Source organism: Balaenoptera physalus, assembly GCF_965194825.1.
Source record: "Balaenoptera physalus genome assembly, chromosome: 13".
In the NCBI taxonomy this organism is placed as follows: domain Eukaryota; kingdom Metazoa; phylum Chordata; class Mammalia; order Artiodactyla; family Balaenopteridae; genus Balaenoptera; species Balaenoptera physalus.
Genome location: NC_138892.1, coordinates 52,174,651 through 52,197,206, shown reverse-complemented (window position 1 = coordinate 52,197,206; position 22,556 = coordinate 52,174,651). Strand labels below are relative to the sequence as shown.

Genomic DNA, 22,556 nt, shown 5'->3' with positions numbered 1-22,556 from the left:
AGAGGATAGGATAAACCCTCTGTAGAAGAAGTTTACATCATCATCATTCAGAGTCCAATTTTTCATAGACAATGTCTGGCATTCATTAAAAATTACCAGGCGTACCAAAGTAAAGGACCAATGGAAATAAATTGACAAAAGAAACAGGTCTATAGATGGCCCAGATATCCAGATATTTAAGTCATCAGGCACAGACTTTAAAAATAACCGTGAGGGCTTCCCTGGTGGTGCAGTGGTTGAGAATCCGCCTGCCAATACAGGGGACACAGGTTCAAGCCCTGGTCTGGGAAGAGCCCACGTGCTGCGGAGCAACTAAGCCCGTGCGCCGCAACTACTGAGCCTGCGCGCTCAAGCCTGGGAGCCACAACTGCTGAGCCCGAGTGCCGCAACTACTGAAGCCCACGTGCCTAGAGCCCGTGCTCCGTAACAAGAGAAGCCACTGCGATGAGAAGTCTGCGCACCGCAATGAAGAGTAGCCCCCGCTCGCCACAACTAGAGAAGCCCGCATGCAACAACAAAGACTCAACGCAGCCAAAAATAAAATAAATAAATAAATTTATTTTGAAAAACCCCAAAAACTGTGATTACTATATTCAAGAAAATAGATGGCAAGATGGAGAATTTCACCACAGAACAGGAATCTATTGTAAAGAATAAAATAGTTCTAGGGCTGAAAATGCAATAACTTAAATATAAACATATGAGATGAATTTAATAGCATATAATATTTAATAGCATAGAAGAATGCAGGATTAATGAACAGAAAACAGGTCAGGAGAATAAATTCAGGCTGAAACTAAGAGAGCCAAAAAAATGTAAGGTTATTGAAAAGATAATACAAGATACACAGTTTCAGGGTTAACATATTAGAGTCACAGAAAGAGAAGAAAAAGATAATAGGAAAGAAGTAACATTTGAAGATAGAATTTTCCCAAACTGAGGAAAAAACTCAAGTCACAGATTCAAAAAGTGCTACAAATCTGAAACAGGTTGAATACAAAGAGAACCACATCTAGGCACATCACAGGCAATCTGATGAAAATCAAAGACAAAGAGAAAATATTAAAAGGACTTGGATAAATTAACTTGAAAAATAAAAAATTAGAATTAAGTAAATCCAAAATGTTGATCTTAGAAAAGACCAATAAAGTGGACCATTTCTATCAAGTCTAATCAAGAAAGAAAGGGAGAAAAAAAGAACATAGTTTCAAAACTAGGAATGAAAATGGGATAAAACCAAAGATATGGAAAAAAATATTTTAATGTAAGAGAATACTGTGTATAACCCTATTCTCACAAATTTAAAATCTCAGCATAATTTTCTAAAAATAAAATACAAAATCTGACTAAAGAAGAATTATAATTGAATTGATCAGTAACTCTAGAAGAAATTGAGAGTTATCACAAACCGGCTTAGACTTTTACAGGAAAAAAAAATCATTATTCCTGTGCTATTACAAACTGTATCAATCACAGAAAATAGAAGAAAGTTTATCAGCTTCTTTGACAAATGTAACATACCTCTAAAACCAAGATGTGACAAAGACATTACAAATGAAGAAAAACTATAGACCAATCTGATTTATGAAAGTAGATGTAAGGATCTTAAATAAAGTATTAGCAAAAGTAATATAACGACATATATACACTGATATGTATAAAATGGATAACTAATAAGAACCTGCTGTATAAAAAAATAAATAAAATTCTAAAATTAAAAAGAAAAAAGTAACGTAACACTGTGTTGAATAAGTAATATGCCATGGTAAAGTAGGGTTTATTTCAGGAATGTACAAATAGTTCAGTACTGGGACATCTTTGGGAAAATATGATCATTTTAGTATATTCCCAGAAGAGATTTTATAAAAATTCAAAGTGCATTCTTTAATTAAAAAAAGAAAACTTGTAGTGAAATACGATTAGAAGGAAATACTATGTTTTATCAAATCTAAGAAGCCCTTAATCAAAGGATTTATTACTTCAAGTAACACTAAGAAAACCTGCGAAGTAAATTGTAAAACGTTTATTTATCACAGACGCATCCAGGTTTCAGAGATGTTAACATGTTTGAAATAAAAAGTGCCCAATAGAATCAATGAAATACATACTATAAATAGTGTTGGGGCAACCAGCAAAGTATTTAAAAACTAAATTTAGATCCCACCCTCAATATCTTACAACCCAGTGCCTTATACTCCAGTAAAGTCTAGGTTAAATAAAAAATTTAAATATTAACATTAAGATCCTACAAGTCCTAGAGGAAAATATAAGTGGGAACTTTGTATAACATTGGGGTGAGGTAAGCCTTTCTAAACAAGATTCCCAAAGAAGAAATCAAAAAGAAAAGATATATTAGGTTGGACCACCTAAATATTTTATATTTCTATAGATCAAAACACTATTTTAAAAACTGGTAGACAAACGAACTGGCAAAATATATATGCAATTCATGTGACAGACAGAAAATATTCAAATCAACTGAGAAAGACAAACATTGGAAAAATGGGCAGAAGATATAAACAGATACTTTTCAAAATAAGAAATGTAGATAATAAGCATAGGGGAAAATTATCCACCAGTTAGTAATAAAAAATTGAAGTAAAAGGAGGAATAGTTCTTTATGTATCAAATTAGTGAACATTTCCAATATCATCAAATCCAGTGTTGGTCAAGGTCTGGGAAATTAGCACTGCTGGGTAGAGTGTGAATTGGTAGTAACCTTCTGGACAGTTTAATAAGCTATGTCAAAAGTCTTAGAAATCTGCATGCCATTAATCTAGCAAATACACTTCTAGGAATTTATGCTAAAAAGTCATGTTTATGCATAAAGATAAAGCCACAAGAATGCTTTTAATCACTCTTTTTATGATAGCAAAAAAATAAATATCCAAAATAGAGGTCTAGTTAAATAAACTATCTAGTGAAAATATACATGGCATTTCAAATAATATTGCAAAAGAATATTTAGTGATCTGGAAAGAAATTTAAAACAAATTTAAAAGTTTACAAAACAATAATTATATATGACCCTGTATTTGTAAAATACATGTATTTCCACATATATGAAAACGGTTTAGAAGGTTATGTTCCATATGTTAACAGTAGTTATCTCTGGGTGGTTGGATTGTAGGTGATTTTTTTTTTCTTATCTATCCTTTTAATTTTTTTTTTAAAAGGTGAACATGTATTTTTGGGGGTAATAAGAAAAATATTTAATATTAGTATTACCTTTACTCAATGTTACAAACACTAAACAATTTATTTATTTATTTATTTCTATCTCTTGAACATGGGTTTGGTGATTTTTGTTCTTTTTTTAAATCTTTTTCTTTTTTTAAATTTTTATTGGAGTATAGTTGATTTACAATGTTGTGTTAGTTTCTGCTGTACAGCAAAGCAAATCAGTTATGCATATACATATATTCGCTCATTTTAGATTCTTTTCCCATATAAGTCATTACTGAGTATTGAGTAGAGTTCCCTGTGCTATACAGTAGGGCCCTATTAATTATCTTTTTACCGCCAAATTTACCTTTTCCCAGTGATAATTTGAAAGAATGAAATGGAATGTAATTCCACATTATGTAATTCTGTCCATTTAATAATCTATTCACACCTCAAGTAGCTACTTTACCCATTGCCTTCTAAGTTGTTGCTTCTTTTTTTTTTTTTTTTCTCTTTTATCCCTAAGTGACCGGTAATGGCGATGATAACCCAGGGAAGGCAGCCACTGAGAGCTTAGACTTAGCTCTAACCTTCTATTCACCTACCTTCTCTTGGCCTCCAGTTCAAGCACCATTTCAAATTTTCTTCCTCCTCGTGACTATCTTCTGTCTTCCTATAGTCCTCACATAGCCCTATTCCCAGACATCTGGAGGTAATTGATGAAAGATGGGACCCCAAAGTCAGAAGGTTTGTATTTATTTCCAAACAGACTTATTTTAATAAACTGTTTATCACGTTTGAATTAGGTATTAAAAAAAAAAGCATTGAATGAAGACTTACCATGTACCAAGCATTATGCTAAGCACTTTAAAGAAAATTGTCTCCTTTATTCTTTGTAACCTAAATAGAAAATCAAAGTTCACAAAGGACATGTAATGGCAGTCAGAGATAGAGTAACAATGGCAGTCAGAGATGGAGCTAGGACCCAAATTCAGGGCTGCCTGACCCCAAAGGCACCCCTCCTTAGCTCCTGTATTATGTTATAATTCCTCCCCGATTCTAGTTGATTGTTCTTTTTGCTTAGTAATTCACCATCTGGTAGCTATCACACGCTGGTGTTAATTGGTGCTAATTTTCTGATGATGGCCAAGTGACTATACTTGGATTTTAAAGTGGAGAAAGCTATGATTAAGGTGCAAGACATGAGGTTAAAGTCACCACTTTCCCCACTTACTGTGTGTGATTTTGAATAAGCTACTTAACCTCTATGAGCCTTAATTTCCTCATTTGTAAGATGAGGATAATACCCATGTCACAAGAACTTTTGGGGGGATTAAGCAGATAATGTTGAAATGTTTTGTAAGTGGAAAAAACACTCTGTAAATGTGGAACATTGATTCTAAAACATTGTAAGGATTGGCATAAATTGCAGTTTTCAGAGCTAAAGTTCAGTAGAGAAAGGGAGGCATGCCACTTACTTAGAACAGAGACCAGAGGTCTTTTAGGTGTTAACGCTTTAAAATTCTGGAAGTTATATCTGTTTGCTGGGTGATTCACATTCTAGTGGTTATTGCAGATTGGTGTTGATCATAACAAGTAGCAATTTGCTGCAGGGGATGGAAGAGGGAGATGATTTTGCTTGTCCAGCATAAAGGCAGATCTAGAGAAACCCAGGAGACAATAGATAATTGATAGTCCTACTCTCTGACAAGTTGGCTCGACTATATCCAGAGTGCTCTGCGGTTCAGTATAAAACCCTTGCTTTAAAAGGTTTACGGACAAAATGGACCACATTCAACAAAGAGCAACTGATGGTTAGGAGACTCAAAATCATGTCACTTGAAGAGATGAGGAAAGAGAACTGAATATGCTTAGTTTAGGCAGAAAAGGGTCATGGAACCTTCATGGTCTACTTCAGCAGTTTGCAAATCTGGCTGTCCGTTAGAATCACAGACCCCAAGCCTCTCCCCTCAAAATTCTGATATAGCAAGGCTGTGGTGGAGCCCAGAATCCTTTTTTTTTTGTTTTTAAACTCTCCTCTAATTCTTATGATTGGTTACCATGAGTCTAGATGAGGCTTAAGGAAGATTTGCCTTAGGGTGATGTCAATAGGATGATGTATGGGAGGGGAAAGAAAACTACAGACAACAGACAGTAAGAGCTGAAAAGATTTATCAACTGTCTGAATACGAGATTGGTGAAAAAGCTGTTACTAGAAATTAATTTGATGTTTAACACCTGGCTTGGGAGGAAAGGTGATGAATTCAGTTTTGGAAGCCTGATAGATTTCAGGTTTTAACCTAAAATTTCAGGTACATCAGTATTCCCCAAAGTATGTGCTATGGAGTATTTGTTTCATCAGAATACTACTCCTACCTTATAGTAGCTCCACAACGTGTTAATATGTCTTCCATCAAAAAATAAAATAAGAGTTCTATTGATGAATGAAACAAGATTGCTTATTGGGAAACACTGAGTAAAAATGAGTCAAATGGTTGCTTCATCATAAAAATCAAGGAGTGCACAATTCACTAATGTTCATTGTAGAGCTTGAGGAGTAGAATATTGTATGTAGCATTTCCGAAAATTTTTGACCACAATATCTATTCTTAACTGAGGAACAGACTGTGAGGCTAACGTTACTGATAAATCACACACATCGGGAAATGCCAAAGTAGACAGGAAGATATTTAAGTTTAGTATGAAGGCCCAGGTTGGATGTATAGATATCATGGATGGGATGAACTAGGCTATGAAGTGGTGCCGAGACTCAGAAGAATAAGAACCAGTCATTGGGTTTGGCAATGTTAGAGAATAATTTTGGTGGAAGTAGTAGTGAAAACAAGATTGTGGAGATTTTAGGATACAGTCTCATGTTTTCAAACCACAAGCTGAAGTGGAGATAATGTGATAAAATATTTGAAGTTGGAATAATCCCAGAAAACACAGTCATCATAGTTGTGTCATTATAGTTAAAATAGGAATTTGAGGCTAACCCCTTATGACTGGACGGAAAGCAAACTCAAGGGAAATTTTTTTTTTTTTTGATAAATTGAAGAAAGTTGTAAAGTGGGATATATTTAAGGTATTAGAAATGAGGGAAAGAGATTTAAAGAACAGGTAGAATAAACTGTAGAAAAGAAGATTAACTTTTCTCCTTACCTTTCTGGGCGATAGGTAAAATAAATTTCTTTAGATTAATAATTGTCCATCTACGACATAACGTTTTTAATGTTCAGTTTTTTTGATCAGCTAGGCTCTTTGCTTGTGTGTAAGTGTTAAGGATGCTTGCTGTGAAGTAGGAGTTCCATACATGACAGCTCTTATTCGTTGCTGTTGTTTGCACTCTTTGAACACTTAAGGCATTGTGCCACTACCAGTGAGTAGACAAAGGAAAGGAGAGTCTAAGTCAAAACAGGTAACTATATTTGACTTATCATTCCTATATTTCATGATCATGGATTAGCTGGCTGTAACCTATGATTCCTTCTGCTATTTATATATATATATATATTTTTTAATTAATTAATTAATTAATTTGGCTGCCTCGGGTCTTAGTTGCTGCACGTGGGATCTTCGTTGCAGCGCATGGGCTTCTCTAGTTGTGGTGTGCGGGCTCCATAGTTGTGGCTCGCAGGCTTAGTTGCTCTGCAGCATGTGGGATCTTAGTTCCCCGACCAGGGATCGAACCCGTGTCCCCTGCGTTGGAGGCAGATTCTTAAGCACTGGACCACGAAGGAAGTCCCTGCTATTTATATTTTGTCTTTATTATCTTGCATTGTACTTGGAACAGACTATACTTTTGTTCATTTGTGTCCTGATTTGTTTTTTAGTGGTCATTCTAGTTGCAATTTTTTTACCCTAAGGAAAGTTGGCCCTATGCTGATGGAGATTTGCACGTTTTACTTCTATGTGCTCACTTAAGTATCTAGTGTTAATGGCTGTTGCATGACTCATAGTCTACATAAGCATAAATTAACTCCAGTACCTCTGTGGTGTGCCCTCTTTGAGATTGCTCTGGAAGACCACCCAGAAGGTGGAATTCACACAAACTGCAAAGGCCCATTCAACTGAAGCTGAGCAGCACTGACCAAATTACACCCGCATCCTTCAGTATGAACCAGCTACCCATTTGCTCCTGGTTGAGGTTCACACTGTTGATCTTTAACTATAAAGGGCTTTATGGGCTGAATTATGGCTACTTTAAACAGGACCTCTTCCTTAAAATAGAGTGCTCTGCACATAATGAGCACTCCATAATTGCTCCTGACTATGACTCAATGAAAGTTCAGATCTCCTAGTGAACTGTTCATGGTTTCCAGATTCGAAGGAAAGCGTCTTGATATTGAATCTTTGTCTTTCGTATTATTTTTGCTTGGAGGTTTAATGGAGTGTAAATTTACTGACCACACAAGACACATCTCTTTAGTGATGAATCTTTTTAATTTGCTAGCCTAGTCTGAGTAAACCATGAAATCTGTGGTTTTATCATTTGATTCATGTGGCCAGAAACAATAGCTGTGTAATCGAATGTTTTTAATAAGTTCACCAAGAAAGTGGCAAATGTATCATTTTCTGCTCTGGGACTGGATCTTTTCTGACAGATTTTTCACTTTTTTGGTGCTTAGTTCAGTGCTTCCCACAAACAACTTTATAGTAGTGTTGCACAACAATCTGTGATGGGAATTTTTTTACTTCCTTATTGGGCAGAAACTTATTTTGGAAATAATGAATAGATACAAATTTAAATCATTAGAAAAGTGGGATGCTTTGTTATTTTAAATAGGAGAAATATTCTTTGTTTTAAGGGATGCCATCCAGGTCAGTAGTTCTCAAGATCATCTGGAGAATTTAAGAGTACAGATTTCCAGACTAATCTGTGCTTTTTAAAAGCTTGATATAATCATACATCTTCCAGACTCATTGATTTGGGCCTAAGGAACCAGTGATTTAATATGAAGTTTTGTCCCCAAATTAGGTCAAGAGACATTTTGTATCATCTCTTTTTAAGGCAGTTATATACTTTTCTATTATAAATCATGCTTTTAGTATCTTTAAGATTAAAAAAATACAATAAAATTATACTAATCTGAGATCCGTGTGGGACCATACAGCTTGAAACATTCTCATTGATCCTACCAGCTCACAAGAATAAATCAGGAATTAGCAAGAAATAGTGGTAGCAGAATGACTCAGAAGCAGCAAAATCTACTCTTCTCTCATTTTCCCCCATATATTCAGTAAAGGTACTATTTTTTTTTAATTAATTAATTTATTTTTTGGCTGCGTTGGGTCTTCGTTGCTGTGCACAGACTTTCTCTAGTTGCGGCGAGCGGGAGCTACTCTTCGTTGCGGTGCGCGGGCTTCTCACAGCAGTGGCTTCTCTTTTTGCGGAGCACAGGCTCTAGGCACGTGGGCTTCAGCTGTTGTGGCATATGGGCTCAGTAGTTATGGCTCGCGGGCTCTAGAGCGCAGGCTCAGTAGTTGTGGTGCACAGGCTTGGTTGCTACATGGCACGTGGGATCTTCCTGGACCAGGGCTCGAACCCGCGTCCCCTGCATTGGCAGGCGGATTCTTAACCACTGCACCACCAGGGAAGTCCCCTAAGTAAAGGTACTATTAATTATCCAGTTACTTGATCAAAAAACCCCAAGAGTCATCCCTGATTATTCTCTTTCCCTCACCCTCCATATCTAATCTACCAACATATTTTGTGCTGTGCACTTTCAAAATATGTTCTGAATCTAACTCCTCACCACATCCACTGCTTCATCTTCGTCTTTATCATCTTTCACCTGAACTAGCGTGATGGTCTCTCTGCTCTGGTTTTTTTTCTTAATAGACTTTATTTTTGAACAGTTTTAGATTTGCAGAAAAATTGAGGAGATTGTACGGAGTTCCCATATACTCCCTTGCTTAGTTTCCCCTATTAATATCTTACATTTGTATAGTATATTTGTTATAATTTATGAACTAATATTGATACATTTTTATTAACTAGAGTCCATACTTTATTCAGATTTCCTTATTTTTCCCCTAATGTCCTTTGTCTGTTTCAGGATCCTATCAAGATACCACATAACATTCAGTCATCACTTCCCCTTAGGCTTCCCTTGGCTGTAATAGTTTCTCAGACTTTCCTTATTTTTGATGACCTTTACAATTTGAAGGACTATTCGTCAGTTATTTTGTAGGATGCCCCTCTATTGGAATTTGTCTGATGTTTTTCTCATGATTACACTGAGGTTATGGGTTTTGGGGAGGAAGATCACAGAGGTGAAGAGACAGTTTCATCACATCATTTCAAGGGTACATACTGTCAACATGACATCATTTTTGATATTGAACTTGGTCACATGGCTGAGGTAGCATTTATTGGGGTTCCCCCTGTGAAGTTACTCTTTTTTTCCCCCTTCTCATACTGTGCTCTTTGGAAGGAAGATATTATGCACAGCCCACACTTAAGGAATGGGGAGTTATGCGTCCCATCTTGAGGGCAGAGTAAATTATTTGGAATTCTTCTGCAAGGGAGATTTGTGCCTTTTTTTCTCATTTTTTATTTAGTCAATCATGTGTTTGTATCAATATGGACTCATGGATATTTATTTTATACTTTGGGTTACAATCCAATACTACTTTATTTTGTTGCTCATATTGTTCCAACTTTGGTTATTGGGAGCCTTTCAGTTGGCTCCTATGTCCCTTTCACATATCTCCATCAATGTAGGGTTTTTTGTTTGTTTGCTTGTTTATTTTTGAGCCGTCACTTACTTTCTGGCACTACTTGATACTCCAGGCTTATCTTATATATTTCCTGCGCCAGTCCTAGAATCAGCTATTTCTCCAAGGGGCCCTGGTTCCTTTTATTAGAGAATGGTATTAAAAACCAAGATCTGGGTGCTAGGTGGATTCTCTGCTTTGGTTGTTGTTCCATTGTAGTTAATTCTTCACATAGCAGGGTGAAGATTTAAATAATTTAAATTAGATTATAATTTGTTCTTTTAAAACTCTGAGGATTTATCATTGTATCTTTAAAAATCACAACTCCTTACAATGGCTTTTTTTAAATTAATTAATTTATTTGTTTTTATTTTTGGCTGTGTTGAGTCTTTGTTGCTGCTCATGGGCTTTCTCTAGTTGTGGCGAGAGGGGGCTACTCTTCACTGTGGTGTGAGGGCTTCTCATTGTCGTGGCTTCTCTTGTTGCAGAGCATGGGCTCTAGGTGCATGGGCTTCAGTAGTTGTGGCACTCCGGCTTCAGTAGTTGTGGCTTGCGGGCTTTAGAGTGCAGGCTCAGTAGTTGTGGTGCAGGGGCTTTGTTGCTCCGTGGCATGTGGGATCTTCCTGGGCCAGGGATCAAACCCATGTCCCCTGCACTGGCAGGCGGATTCTTAACCACTGCACCACCAGGGAAGCCCTACAATGGCTTTTAAAATTGTGATCTGGCCCTTGTCTACTTCTCTGACTTCCTCTCTTACCGTTCTCTCTTTTATTCACTTCTTTCTAGATCCAGTCTTCTTCTCCCCTTCCTCTTTCTGTCCCCCTCCATCTCCTTCTTCTTCTTCATGCCAAGCTTGGGTTTTTGCATTGGCCCTTTCCTTTGGAATCTCCACCAAAAATTCCATTTTGCACCCCCATTGTACGTGGGCTCCTTGTCATTCTTTAGGTGTCAGCTGAAATGTCATCTCCTTCTAAAGCATATCCCTGACCACTTTATTTAAAATAGCTCCCCCGGGGCTTCCCTGGTGGCGCAGTGTTTAAGAATCTGCCTGCCAATGCAGGGGACACGGGTTTTGAGCCCTGGTCCGGGAAGATCCCACATGCCGCAGAGCAACTAAGCCCGTGCGCCACAACTACTGAGCCCTTATGCCACAACTGCTGAAGCCCGTGTGCCTAGAGCCCGTGCTCCACAACAAGAGAAGCCACCGCAATGAGAAGCCCACGTGCTGCAGTGAAGAGTAACATTCTTTCACGTGTTTGTTGGCAATCTGTATATCTTCTTTGGAGAAATGTCTGTTTAGGTCTTCTGCCCATTTTTGGATTGGGTTGTTTGTTTTTTTGATATTGAGCTGCATGAGCTGCTTGTATATTTTGGAGATTAATCCTTTGTCAGTTGCTTCATTTGCAAATATTTTCTCCCATTCTGAGGGTTGTCTTTCCGTCTTGTTTATGGTTTCCTTCGTTGTGCAAAAGCTTTCAAGTTTCATTAGGTCCCATTTGTTTATTTTTGTTTTTATTTCCATTTCTCTAGGAGGTGGGTCGAAAAGGATCTTGCTGTGATTTATGTCATAGAGTGTTCTGCCTATGTTTTCCTCTAAGAGTTTTGTAGTGTCTGGCCTTACATTTAGGTCTTTAATCCATTTTGAGTTTATTTTTGTGTATGGTGTTAGGGAGTGTTCTAATTTCATTCTTTTACATGTAACTGTCCAGTTTACCAGCACCACTTATTGAAGAAGGCTGTCTTTGCTCCATTGTATATTCTTGCCTCCTTTATCAAAAATAAGGTAACCATATGTGCGTGGGTTTATCTCTGGGCTTTCTATCCTGTTCCATTGACCTATATTTCTGTTTTTGTGCCAGTACCATACTGTCTTGATTACTGTAGCTTTGTAGTATAGTCTGAAGTCAGGGAGCCTGATTCCTCCAGCTCTGTTTTTCTTTCTCAATATTGCCTTGGCTATTTGGGGTCTTTTGTGTTTCCATAAAAATTGTGAAATTTTTTGTTCTAGTTCTGTGAGAAATGCCAGTGGTAGTTTGATAGGGATTGCATTGAATCTGTAGATTGCTTTGGGTAGTAGAGTCAGTTTCACAATGTTGATTCTTCCAATCCAAGAACATGGTATATCTCTCCATCTGTTTGTATCATCTTTAATTTCTTTCATCAGTGTCTTATAGTTTTGTGCATACAGGTCTTTTGTCTCCTTCGGTAGGTTTATTCCTAGGTATTTTATTCTTTTTGTTGCAACGGTAAATGGGAGTGTTTCCTTACTTTCTCTTTCAGATTTTTCATCATTAGTGTATAGGACTGCAAGAGATTTCTGTGCATTAATTTTGTATCCTGCTACTTTACCAAATTCATTGATTAGCTCTAGTAGGTTTCTGGTAGCATCTTTAGGGTTCTCTATGTATAGTATCATGTCATCTACAAACAGTGACAGCTTTACTTCTTCTTTTCTGGTTTGGGTTCCTTTTATTTCTTTTTCATTTCTGATTGCTGTGGCTAAAACTTCCAAAACTATGTTGAATAATAGTGGTGAGAGTGGACAACCTTGTCTTGTTCCTGATCTTAGAGGAAGTTTTTCACCATTGAGAATGATGTTGGCTGTGGGTTTGTCATATATGGCCTTTATTATGTTGAGGTAAGTTCCCCCTATGCCTACTTTCTGGAGGGTTTTTATCATAAATGGGTGTTGAATTTTGTCGAAAGCTTTTTCTGCATCTATTGAGATGATCATATGGTTTTTTTTTTTTTTAAACTCTTCCAGAGCTTTCCATAGCTCTTTTTTTTTTTTTTTTTTAATTAATTAATTAATTTATTTAATTTTTGGGGGCTATGTTGGGTCTTCGTTTCTGTGCGAGGGCTTTCTCCAGTTGCGGCGAGCGGGGGCCACTCTTCATCGCAGTGCGCGGGCCTCTCACTGTTGCGGCCTCTCTTGTTGCGGAGCACAGGCTCCAGACGCGCAGGCTCAGTAATTGTGGCTCACGGGCCCACTTGCTCCGCGGCATGTGGGATCCTCCCAGACCAGGGCCCGAACCCGTGTCCCCTGCATTGGCAGGCAGACTCCCAACCACTGCGCCACCAGGGAAGCCCGATCATATGGTTTTTCTCCTTCAATTTGTTAATATGTTTTTTCACATTGATTGATTTGCGTATATTGAAGAATCCTTGCATTCCTCATTCTTTTTCTGATTACAACCTAGAGTAGAAATGAAAATTTCCAGACAAAATAAGAAAAGAAATATTATATGTAAAACTGATGTAGAGCAGTAAATGTTACTACCTCCCAAGTCTGCCTCATCCCCCAGAGAGCATGTGACAAGTATGTATATAACATCAGTGTTAAAGGACCAAGCAAAACCATTGGAAACATTTTCCCACAGCAGTATGAAGATACAAAGAGCCCATTGATCACAACCTTATGCTGTGCCAGCTGGTGGTCTCTACTAATTTGCAGAAGCAGCTGCCCAATGGTCAAAATGCAGGTAAAGCACTTTGGCAGAATATGGTTAAAAATATTAAGGGAGAATAGAGAAATCAAACATATTTTGTACCTAAAATGGGTTAAAGTGTATGAAAGCTGTAGACATTTTTATTTCCAGCTAATTTCTAGGTTTTTGGCTTTTATTGGAGGTCTGAGGTTGCTAAATATCTGACTAAAGAAGAAATGATATGTAGCAGTTTGCTAGGGCTGCCATAACAAAGTACCATAGACAGTGTCTTAAACAACAGAAATTTATTGTCTCACAGTTCTGGAGGCTAGAAGTCTGAGATCAAGGCGTCAGAGGGTTGGGTTCTTCTGAGGCCTCGCTCCTTGACTTGTGGATGGCTCTCTTCTCTCTGTGTCCTCACATGGTCTTCCCTCTGTGTGGGTCTGTGTCCTAATTTCCTTTTCTCAAAAGAACGCCAGTCATATTGGATTAGGGCCCACTTGAATGACTTCATTTTAACTTAATTACTTCTTTAAAAACCTTATTTCCAAATACAGTCACATTCTGTGTTACTAGGGGTTAAAACTTCAGCATATGAAGTTTGGGAGGACACAATTCAACTCCTAATGTGAAAGTATACTCTATTCTCCTTAACCCTGTTTTCTTTAGGGTTTTGAATTTATTCTCAATAGCTAAAGAGTCTTTACTTTAAAAGCTTTATTCTCTCTAAGAGTTATATACACAAGAAACAATTAACTTATTTTAAAGGAAACATATGATTAAGTACTATAAATCATACAGACAGGAAATGATATTGAAATTCAAAGAAGGCAGTTATGAACATGGCCTAGGGAAAACTGTAGAACCTGGAGAGCCAAAAATGGTCTTAACAATGACCTATTTTTTCAGTCTTGTTTATCTGTAGGTTCAAGTTCTACAGATGCCAATTTTTATCATCTCATATTCACTTTTCCTCTGCTCTCTCCTTTCCCTTTTTCCTTTTCTTTATTCTTGGGAACTGTAGAAAAGTTTAGATAGCTTACCTCTCCGTGGGGTAGGCTGTGTGGAGCAGCATTGATTTATTTCAAATGTCTCATTTTACTAATGAGAAAAATGCAGCTCACAAGTTAAATGACTTGTCCTGGTTGCTGAACTAGAATCCAGGTCCCCTGATTCTTATTCCAGTATGCTCTCAAGTGCACTGTGCAACTATTTTAGTTAGAGAATGTTTTATTTGTGTTTTAAGGACAAATAAGACTGCTTTTCTGTATTGTGTAATTGGGTCATTTATATTATTTTCCATTAGCATTCCCTCTTAAATATTTCCAGTTTCTTCAGTTATTTTTATTGCTGTTCCCTCATTTTTTCCTGCATGGTTTTTGACACTCATATTAAAATTGCACCCCAAGTAAGATATCAATCAGAGTAATACATTCTTTCTTTTATAATATAGTAGTATTTTTTTTACTTGCTAAAATATTGCTAGTTGTACTTGTAGCCATAAACTTTATTTTATATTATTGCTTAGATAAAACCTACCTTTTATTCAGCTTCTAATATATGCCAGGACCTGACCTACACACTTTACAGTATCATCTCACTTAACCTACACAAAACTTTTAAAAGGTAAACATTACTCCCATTTTGTAGATAGTGAAACTAAGGTGTAGAGTGTAATGAACTTCCGTAAAATCACACAGGGTAGAAAGTGGAAGACCTGGGACTGGGCTCTGGTCTGTCTGTCTCTATCGGCTGCCTTTTCCACGATTGTTACCTCAGTATTAAGTGCTTCATAGACTACATCACTGCTGCATAAAGTCTCTAGCTTATCAGGGTGGCAGTGATCCCAGTGAAAGTGCTAGGGCCTGGTTAAAAGCAGAAACAAAAACAGTACCAGTGGAAGCAGAACTGTGTCACGGGGAGCAGGAATTTATACAGGCATGTTATCTGCAGTACATTACAGTGCTCAGTGAAAGACACTGTCGATAAATGAAGAAGAATTGTAGCTGCGTCCTGGTAACTGAACTTGAAGGTTCTCATTGACAGGCTCATGTAAGATATCTTCAAGCAACTTAGGAGGGACTTTGCTGCTGTTCTGCTAATGATTATCACCTTGACTTCTAAATTTCTGGTTTTTTAATTTATATTTTTCAGTTAAAAAAAATTAAGCATGCAGTTAATGGGTATCTTTTATTTGTATCTTTTCTTCGTTTTTAGTTGTGGTAGCTAACATGTCTTTAAACATTTAAATTCATTTTGTTTTCTTTCTGCATATTTTTCTGTCTTTTGTATTTATAGCATCATTATTATCAAAATATAACATAGAGGCCTAAGTTTTAAACACAATAAGTAGATAGTTCATAACCTAGTACTGCTATGGTAACAATATCAGTTAGAATATGTTGGTTTAAAAGTAACAGAAATACCCAAGTGAGCGTGGCCTAACAATGCCAGACTTGACTTTCTAACTCAGCGGGAATTCTAGAGAAAGGCTGTTCTGGAATTGGAATGAAGTTAGGGTTCCGGGTTGGCATTTCTGCTATTTTCTTGGCCTTCTCCTCATGGTTACAAGATTGCTACAGCAGTTCTAAGTATCCTTATGTAATAACTTTAAAGGCAGGAAACAGGGAGAGTAGGAAAAGGGCCTTCTCCCTAAATCACCCCTGTCCTTTTCATGAGGAAAAACCTCCCCAAAAAGTACCCCCAGCAGAATTCCCTGTACCTCTCACTGCTCAGAGCTGGGTTCCATCCCTGTCCTTGAACCCGTCACTGACAAAGGAGATTAGGGTTGCCACAGATGGCTTAGCCTAATAATGATTCATTCCTAGGGTGGACACATTTTTCGCACCCTTCAAAAATTGCAATTCCGTTATCAGAGAAAAGGGAGACTGGCCATTACATACACAACAGATAGTGTCTGCCACAACTATTGAACTCTTTTAGTATGATCAAATAACTACGTGAACAAACGTAGAATTACAACTCTGATGAGTGCAAAGGAGTGACTGGTGCTATAAAAGTATAAACTCAAGGGATTTAATCTAGTCTGGCTACTCTTCTTCAAAGAACTGATAATTAAGCTAATAATGGAGAAAGTTTTAGAAGTTAAGTAGGCAAAGGGGTTAAGGGATACTGGAGTGGGTTAGGGGGAGGAAGAGAGAGCATTCCAAGGAGAGGAAGTGTATTATGTATATGTAACTGAAAGAAGGTGCATAAATATTCACTGCCATTATTACTAGCCTCTGGTCTGATGAAAGCCTTTGAATTACTTGTAGGGGTAAGAAGAAATTCTTAGACTTATAAGTAGGATCCTGAAATATTGGAATTTCTGAAAATTTTCCGTACTTTAGGAGCGACAACAGGGCAGGTTATTTGACTTGGATTGTCCTAGAAAATCCTTGGTATGGAGTTGCCATATATAATACACTAATAGGCAAAAATCAGTCTGCCCCTCCTACTCCTTCCCTCTAATAATTTTTTGCAGCTACAATCTTTAGTTGACATCAATTAAAAATAATAAGAATGGCATCCTCACTGTTCCACATGTTGTCTGAAACCTTTTGGAACATTGACTTCATTAACCTGTAGTTCATACTTACATGGGTCCCATTTAAATTTTTTCAATACAGTTGAAAGTAAGCAAAAAGCAGTGTTCTCTGAGACTTTGTGGATTCCTCATAAGAGACAATAAAATTTTAAAAATAATAAAATTTTAAAAACTTGACTTCAATATACATAGAACTTTCATAAATGCTAGGTTATTTCCTATAAATAGAGATCAGCAGTTTTATAAGCTTGTTCAGGACTATAGAGCTCTAACCAATGACTAAAACTGCCCTCTTTTGAAAATCTGAAACTTTATTATCAAAAGAATGCATATGTTATATATTTTAATTACTTAAAAGATAATAATGAGACTTAAATTTTCCTAGCATCTACGCTTTATGGTTTTAAAATTCATAAAAGCTTTTCAGGTTTAAAATTTTTTAAGTTTTAGTTTAAGCCTTTTTTTAATGTGGCACTACTGTTACAACTGCTCTCACAAGACTCCAAAATAATAATGGCTTACACGTGGTAGCAGTTTGGGATTGATATGGTGCTACTTGTGTGTGTGTACCATCAGCCAAAGGCTGGTGCTCTACTATCAGCTTCTCTCTCATGATCTAAGAATGGCTGCTTCAGCTCCTGGAATCACATCTGCATTCCAGCCAGTGGGAAGAAGGGGAGGGGTACAGACATTGGCTTCAAGGGCGTAAATCATAATGCTTCTCCTTGCATCCTTTTGACAAGAACTTAGTCACACGGTCAAAACTAGCTACACGAGAAGTGGGAAATATTGTGAAAAAATTGTCTTACCTCAGCAGCCATGTGCCCATCTAAAACTCAGAGATTCTATTTCCAAAATAAAAAAGGGGAGAATGGATATTGGAAAATAGTAACCGTCTGGGCTATATTCACCATCTTTTGGCGATTGCCAAAAGAACTGGTTGCATAGCTTTAAGCTTAGATGTTAAGTATATAATGAAGGAGTAAAATGGGTGTCTGTGGAGACACAATTATATTTATGGACCTTATACCCCGTACAACCTTACTTTATGCATCTTTGTATTCCTACCATCCAGCGTGGTATATGAATAAAAGTGAGCACATAAGAAATGTGTCTGGAATGAATGAATGAACATCCCTCTTTGTCTTCCTTGTATAATATGTATTGTGTGAATTCCTTTTTCACACTTGCCATTTCTTTGTCCTATCTATAATTTACTTACTTTCTTGAAGAGGATTTATGAGTAGAGATGGTCCGAGTCCATAGTATAATAGAGGAGTACTTTGTGTCTCTGTGTATGTATGTATGTGTGTACGTAAAATTTAATAGAAATCTAAATTAACTTATACCATAGGACCAGTTTTCTCAACCCCTAAAACTGACAGTATTAGCTTCTATTATTATGTTTTAATTATTATTAGACTAGTTGTGGCTTTTGAAGATTCAGTACTGTGTCTGAGAATTCTGAAAATATTCTTTTTTTAAAACTGATACCTAATGTCATTAATTAGTTTGTGAAGATGTTTTCTCTGCACATTATGTGTATATTTTACATATTGACCAGCTATCTCTGGAAGAGATAAGATTGTCTGGGGATTAACAGTTTTCTGATATGATTTTTCATCTCTCAAAAGAGGCATTTTATAGAGCTTTTGGTCATTATATCTGGTTTTTGGCCCTCTGTTAATTTACAGATCCATTTGTTCACGTGTTAACTCCTGCTACACATTTTTTAATAACTCTTAAATACCAGGTGCTGTGCCCAGTGCTGGGAACATGAAGATGGGCGAGACCTTGCATGCACCCTGCTGGGCTTAGTGTCAGTGCCACATGGTGTGGGGATTGCCGTGCCAGGCCCACACTGTGGAGTAACTGAAGGCGAGCAAGGAGCTCTAAGAGGCGAGGGGGCCAGCAAGTTGCTGCCAGGATTGAGGCAAGTCTGTGGAGTAGTCAAAGTTTGTCAGTGATGAGCTGGGGGAAGTGTGTCTAAGCTGAGGATACTGGATGAAGGCTGTGAGTTGTTAACACAAGTTCGTGTGCCGGACACACAGTGAGGCCAAACAAACTGAAATGTCGGAGTTTGGAGCAGAAGAAGGTTTATTGCAAGGCCATGCAAAGAGACAAGGTGGCTCGTGCCCTGAAAAGCCTCCAGCTCCCCAAAGGGTTTTGGCAAAGCATTCTTTTTTTTTTTAACATCCTTATTGGAGTAGAATTGCTTTACAATGGTGTGTTAGTTTCTGCTGTATAACAAAGTGAATCAGCTATACATATACATATATCCCCATATCTCCTCCCTCTTGCATCTCCCTACCCCATCCCTCTGGGTTTTAAAGGCCGGGAGAGGAGGAGTACATGATCAGCTGTACGCAGTTCTCTGATTGGCTGATGGTGAGGCAGCAGGGCGGTGTCACAGGGGTTAACATTATCAGTCCTTAGGCTCCAGGAAGCCGGGGGCTGTGTGCTCATGGTCATCAAGTAGTTCTTCCATTTGGTGGAAATTTGCCTCATATACTATTATCTAGGTACTTCAGAGTGGAGCTAAAGCAGAGGATATGGGGGAAGGCCTGTCCTGGGAAGGCCCCATAGGGTCCTGCTTGGTTACAAAATAACATGGCAATAGTTTGATTTGGTGAGAGTGAAGGCTACGGTTGAGAGGGCAGAAAGAAGCGGAAACAAAGAGGGAAGGGCAAAATGCTCTTCCTATTCTTCCACATTCCTGGTCAGAGAGTTCTTAATTCAAACCTTCCTGTGAGAGTGGAGAGCTGGGAGCACCTAGAAGCCAGAGGTTGGCCTTTGGGCCTGACTGTTATAGTCTAGATGGACTTGGAGCTCAGGGGCCTGGCGGGTGGGGACAGGCAATGGGTGATGGGTAGGAGTACAGAGCCTCTGACAGAAATGAAAGAGCCCCTCCCCCAATAAAGAAGCAAAGAAAGGAGGTGTTTCTCTTATGGATTCCATAGCCACTGGAAGAGAAGGCTGAGGGAGGCTTCTCCTCCTCTTCTCACACTTGGCCTAGTTGCCATTGCCCCTGAATTTCCCCAGGCTGAATAAGTCTTTCAGTGGAAGACGAAATTAATTTAAAATTTGCACTATTCTCAGTTACTTGGTATCAATAGTTTTATACACAGTTTTCATTGTTTTTGTTATCAGGTATATCTGTCAAGATAGGTTAGTATACTTTTCTAACAGTTTATTGCCTTGACTTATAACTTTTAAATAATTAGCTGTATTGTATCCCTATTTGTCCTCTTGACAAGGCCCTGCAAATATTAAGGCCAAGCCTGGTAATAAGTCACCATGTAAAAAGATATGTCTTACTATGGGTCACAGACAAAAACGTTTAAAAGCCACTGACCTAGGGACACCAAGTTCACAATCCTCTGCGTGGCATATGAGGGGCCTACCGTGATCTGGCTCTCCGGCCCTCCCTCTAATCCTGCCTCTAATCCACCTCTAAACTGCACATACTCTCAATATGGGATGCATCTGTCTTCTTTTCTGTTCTGTTTCATTTTTTACGAAGAATACTAGTTGCTATCCACTAAATTAATTTTAAAATCCACTGATGGGTCAACTTGTGACCCAAGTTTGGAAGAACTCTGCTCTGGCCGTTGGGGTGGTGGCAATGTGATCGGATTAGTGTTTTGGAAACGTCTGGCAGCTGATTAGAGGGTGGGTCGGAAGGGAATGGGGGATACGGGTTATGAGATTATTGAGCCAAAGATAGGCCTAAGATGGTAAGACTGAGGATAGAGAGGAGGGGAAGGTGGCAGAATCAGCAGGTCTGGGTAACAGCTTAGATATTGATGGTGCAGAAGAAAACTAGAATAACATCATAATTTCTGACTTAATAGGGAGCCTACAGCAGGAGAATTATATTTGAGGGAAAGGAAAATGAATTCAGTTCAGTACTTGTGGCATTTGAGGTCACAGTGCGACATTCAGGTAGGATTTTAGTTGGAGAAAGGCTTAGTAAATTAGGGGCTGTAACAGGGCTGTTGGCTTTAGCATTAGGAAGCCACTGAGAAAACTTAGCAGGGACAGATCTCAGTGGTTCAAAGAGTGAATATGTTGGGAGGCCAGGAAAGGAAGACGTGCAATATAGAATATAGTCTATCCTTTCAATAAACTTGCTTGTAAAGCCAGGAAGAAAGAGGGATGAAAAGAGTAGGACACAGATTTGAAGGAGGGTTTTAATTAATTCTGGAGCACTTCTGTACAGGAGGGAGGAGGAACTTGGGGAGACACAGATATTGAAGATACAACCGGAGGAAGGGGTAACTGATCCAACCTGGTTTCAGGGGAGATGAGAGAGTGCACTTTAGGATGTAAATGCAGGGAACCTCAGGCAGAAGGAAGAGCACCTCTTATACAGCTGAGAGGGCGATAAGGATGTCTGTGGAGGCAGGGGTTTCCCTTTATAGACATGTGTTGAGTACAAGCACCAGGCACTGTGTAGGCGCCGTGGCTACAGGCGTTAGTAAGGCAGAGTCCAGCGGGGAAGATAGGCTAGGAAACCAGCAGGACAATGCATGGTAAGTGTCGTTTAGAGTTATGCTCAGGGATGCTGGAAACAAAGAAGAAGGCATGAGGCCAGGCTTTCCAGAACAGGAGAGGACAAAAAGTGAAAATGGGTTTGCACCTGAAATAGGAGTCAGGGTCACCTAAGAGAAGGACTGAGATGAGGACTATGGTGGGACCAGGGTCTGAGACAAATATGAACCTGGGTTACAGTGGTGGTTGTTGATAACTGTGGTCATAATAATAAGTTTTCTGTTTTTATGATTATTGACTTGGTTTGAGCATCAGCTGAAACTTTATTTGGGAATACTTGAGAAAATGAATTTTTATGTCAAAGGAAGCTGTCTCTTGCTTATCCTTTGCCTCTTCCTCCTTTGATGACTTCTCTTGAAGCTAATTTAGGTAAAGAAAGCCACCGCTTCCAAAAGTGCTTTGGTACCCTGGCATAATTTCAAAGAAATCTCCTTTCCCACTTAGTTAACTACATTTCCCCAGGAAAAAAAAAAAAAATCTTCTCTGTCAATGTAACATCCTTTAACAGGACTCCTGCTGGTCGGTTCTTGTCTCTTGCTGTGGCAGCTGTGAACATATATACTATTGATTGTTAATGTGTGATATAAATCCGGCTGGAGCATGCCCACTAATTGGTTTGAGAGCTAGATATAGACAATGCTGTCTTATAGTAGCTTGTGTAGATAGGCCTAGTCATAGGGTTAATTCTGCTTGACAGCACATCAGCAGCATCTTGAGAGTAATTACCCAACAGAAGTTTTCCCACAGCCGGACTGAGAGCTTCAAAGGCTTCTGAATTTACAACCAGTATTAACCTATATCTGAAACATAATGTTCCCACAAGGGCTCACATTTTTTTCTCCTTCTTATTAAATGTATGGGGTTACTAGGTTCATTTACTCTGTGAAGAACTTAGTGAAAAATTACTTGCTGTTGAATAATTGAAAATCTTGAATAATAAGTAAAGAGGATAATTTTAAATTTGAGTTTTTTATTGCTTTATTATATTACTGAAACAAGTTAATCTGTAAAGATTGGGTGCTTTTTTTTTTTACATAATTTATTCTCTTTCTCTCAAAAACAAGCTAAAAAGTTAATATCTTTTCCATACTGCGCTATCTCTGTGGATATGTACATGTTTAGAGGACCTAGGGTTATGCATG

General features: G+C 38.1%; 1 protein-coding gene across 1 annotated transcript in view; it reads left to right on the top strand.

Annotated features, from left to right (window-relative positions):
- MSRB3 (methionine sulfoxide reductase B3) overlaps window positions 1-22,556 on the top strand; it is a gene marked incomplete at its 5' end in the record, with an annotated part of 159,970 nt that overhangs the window by 61,444 nt on the left and 75,970 nt on the right.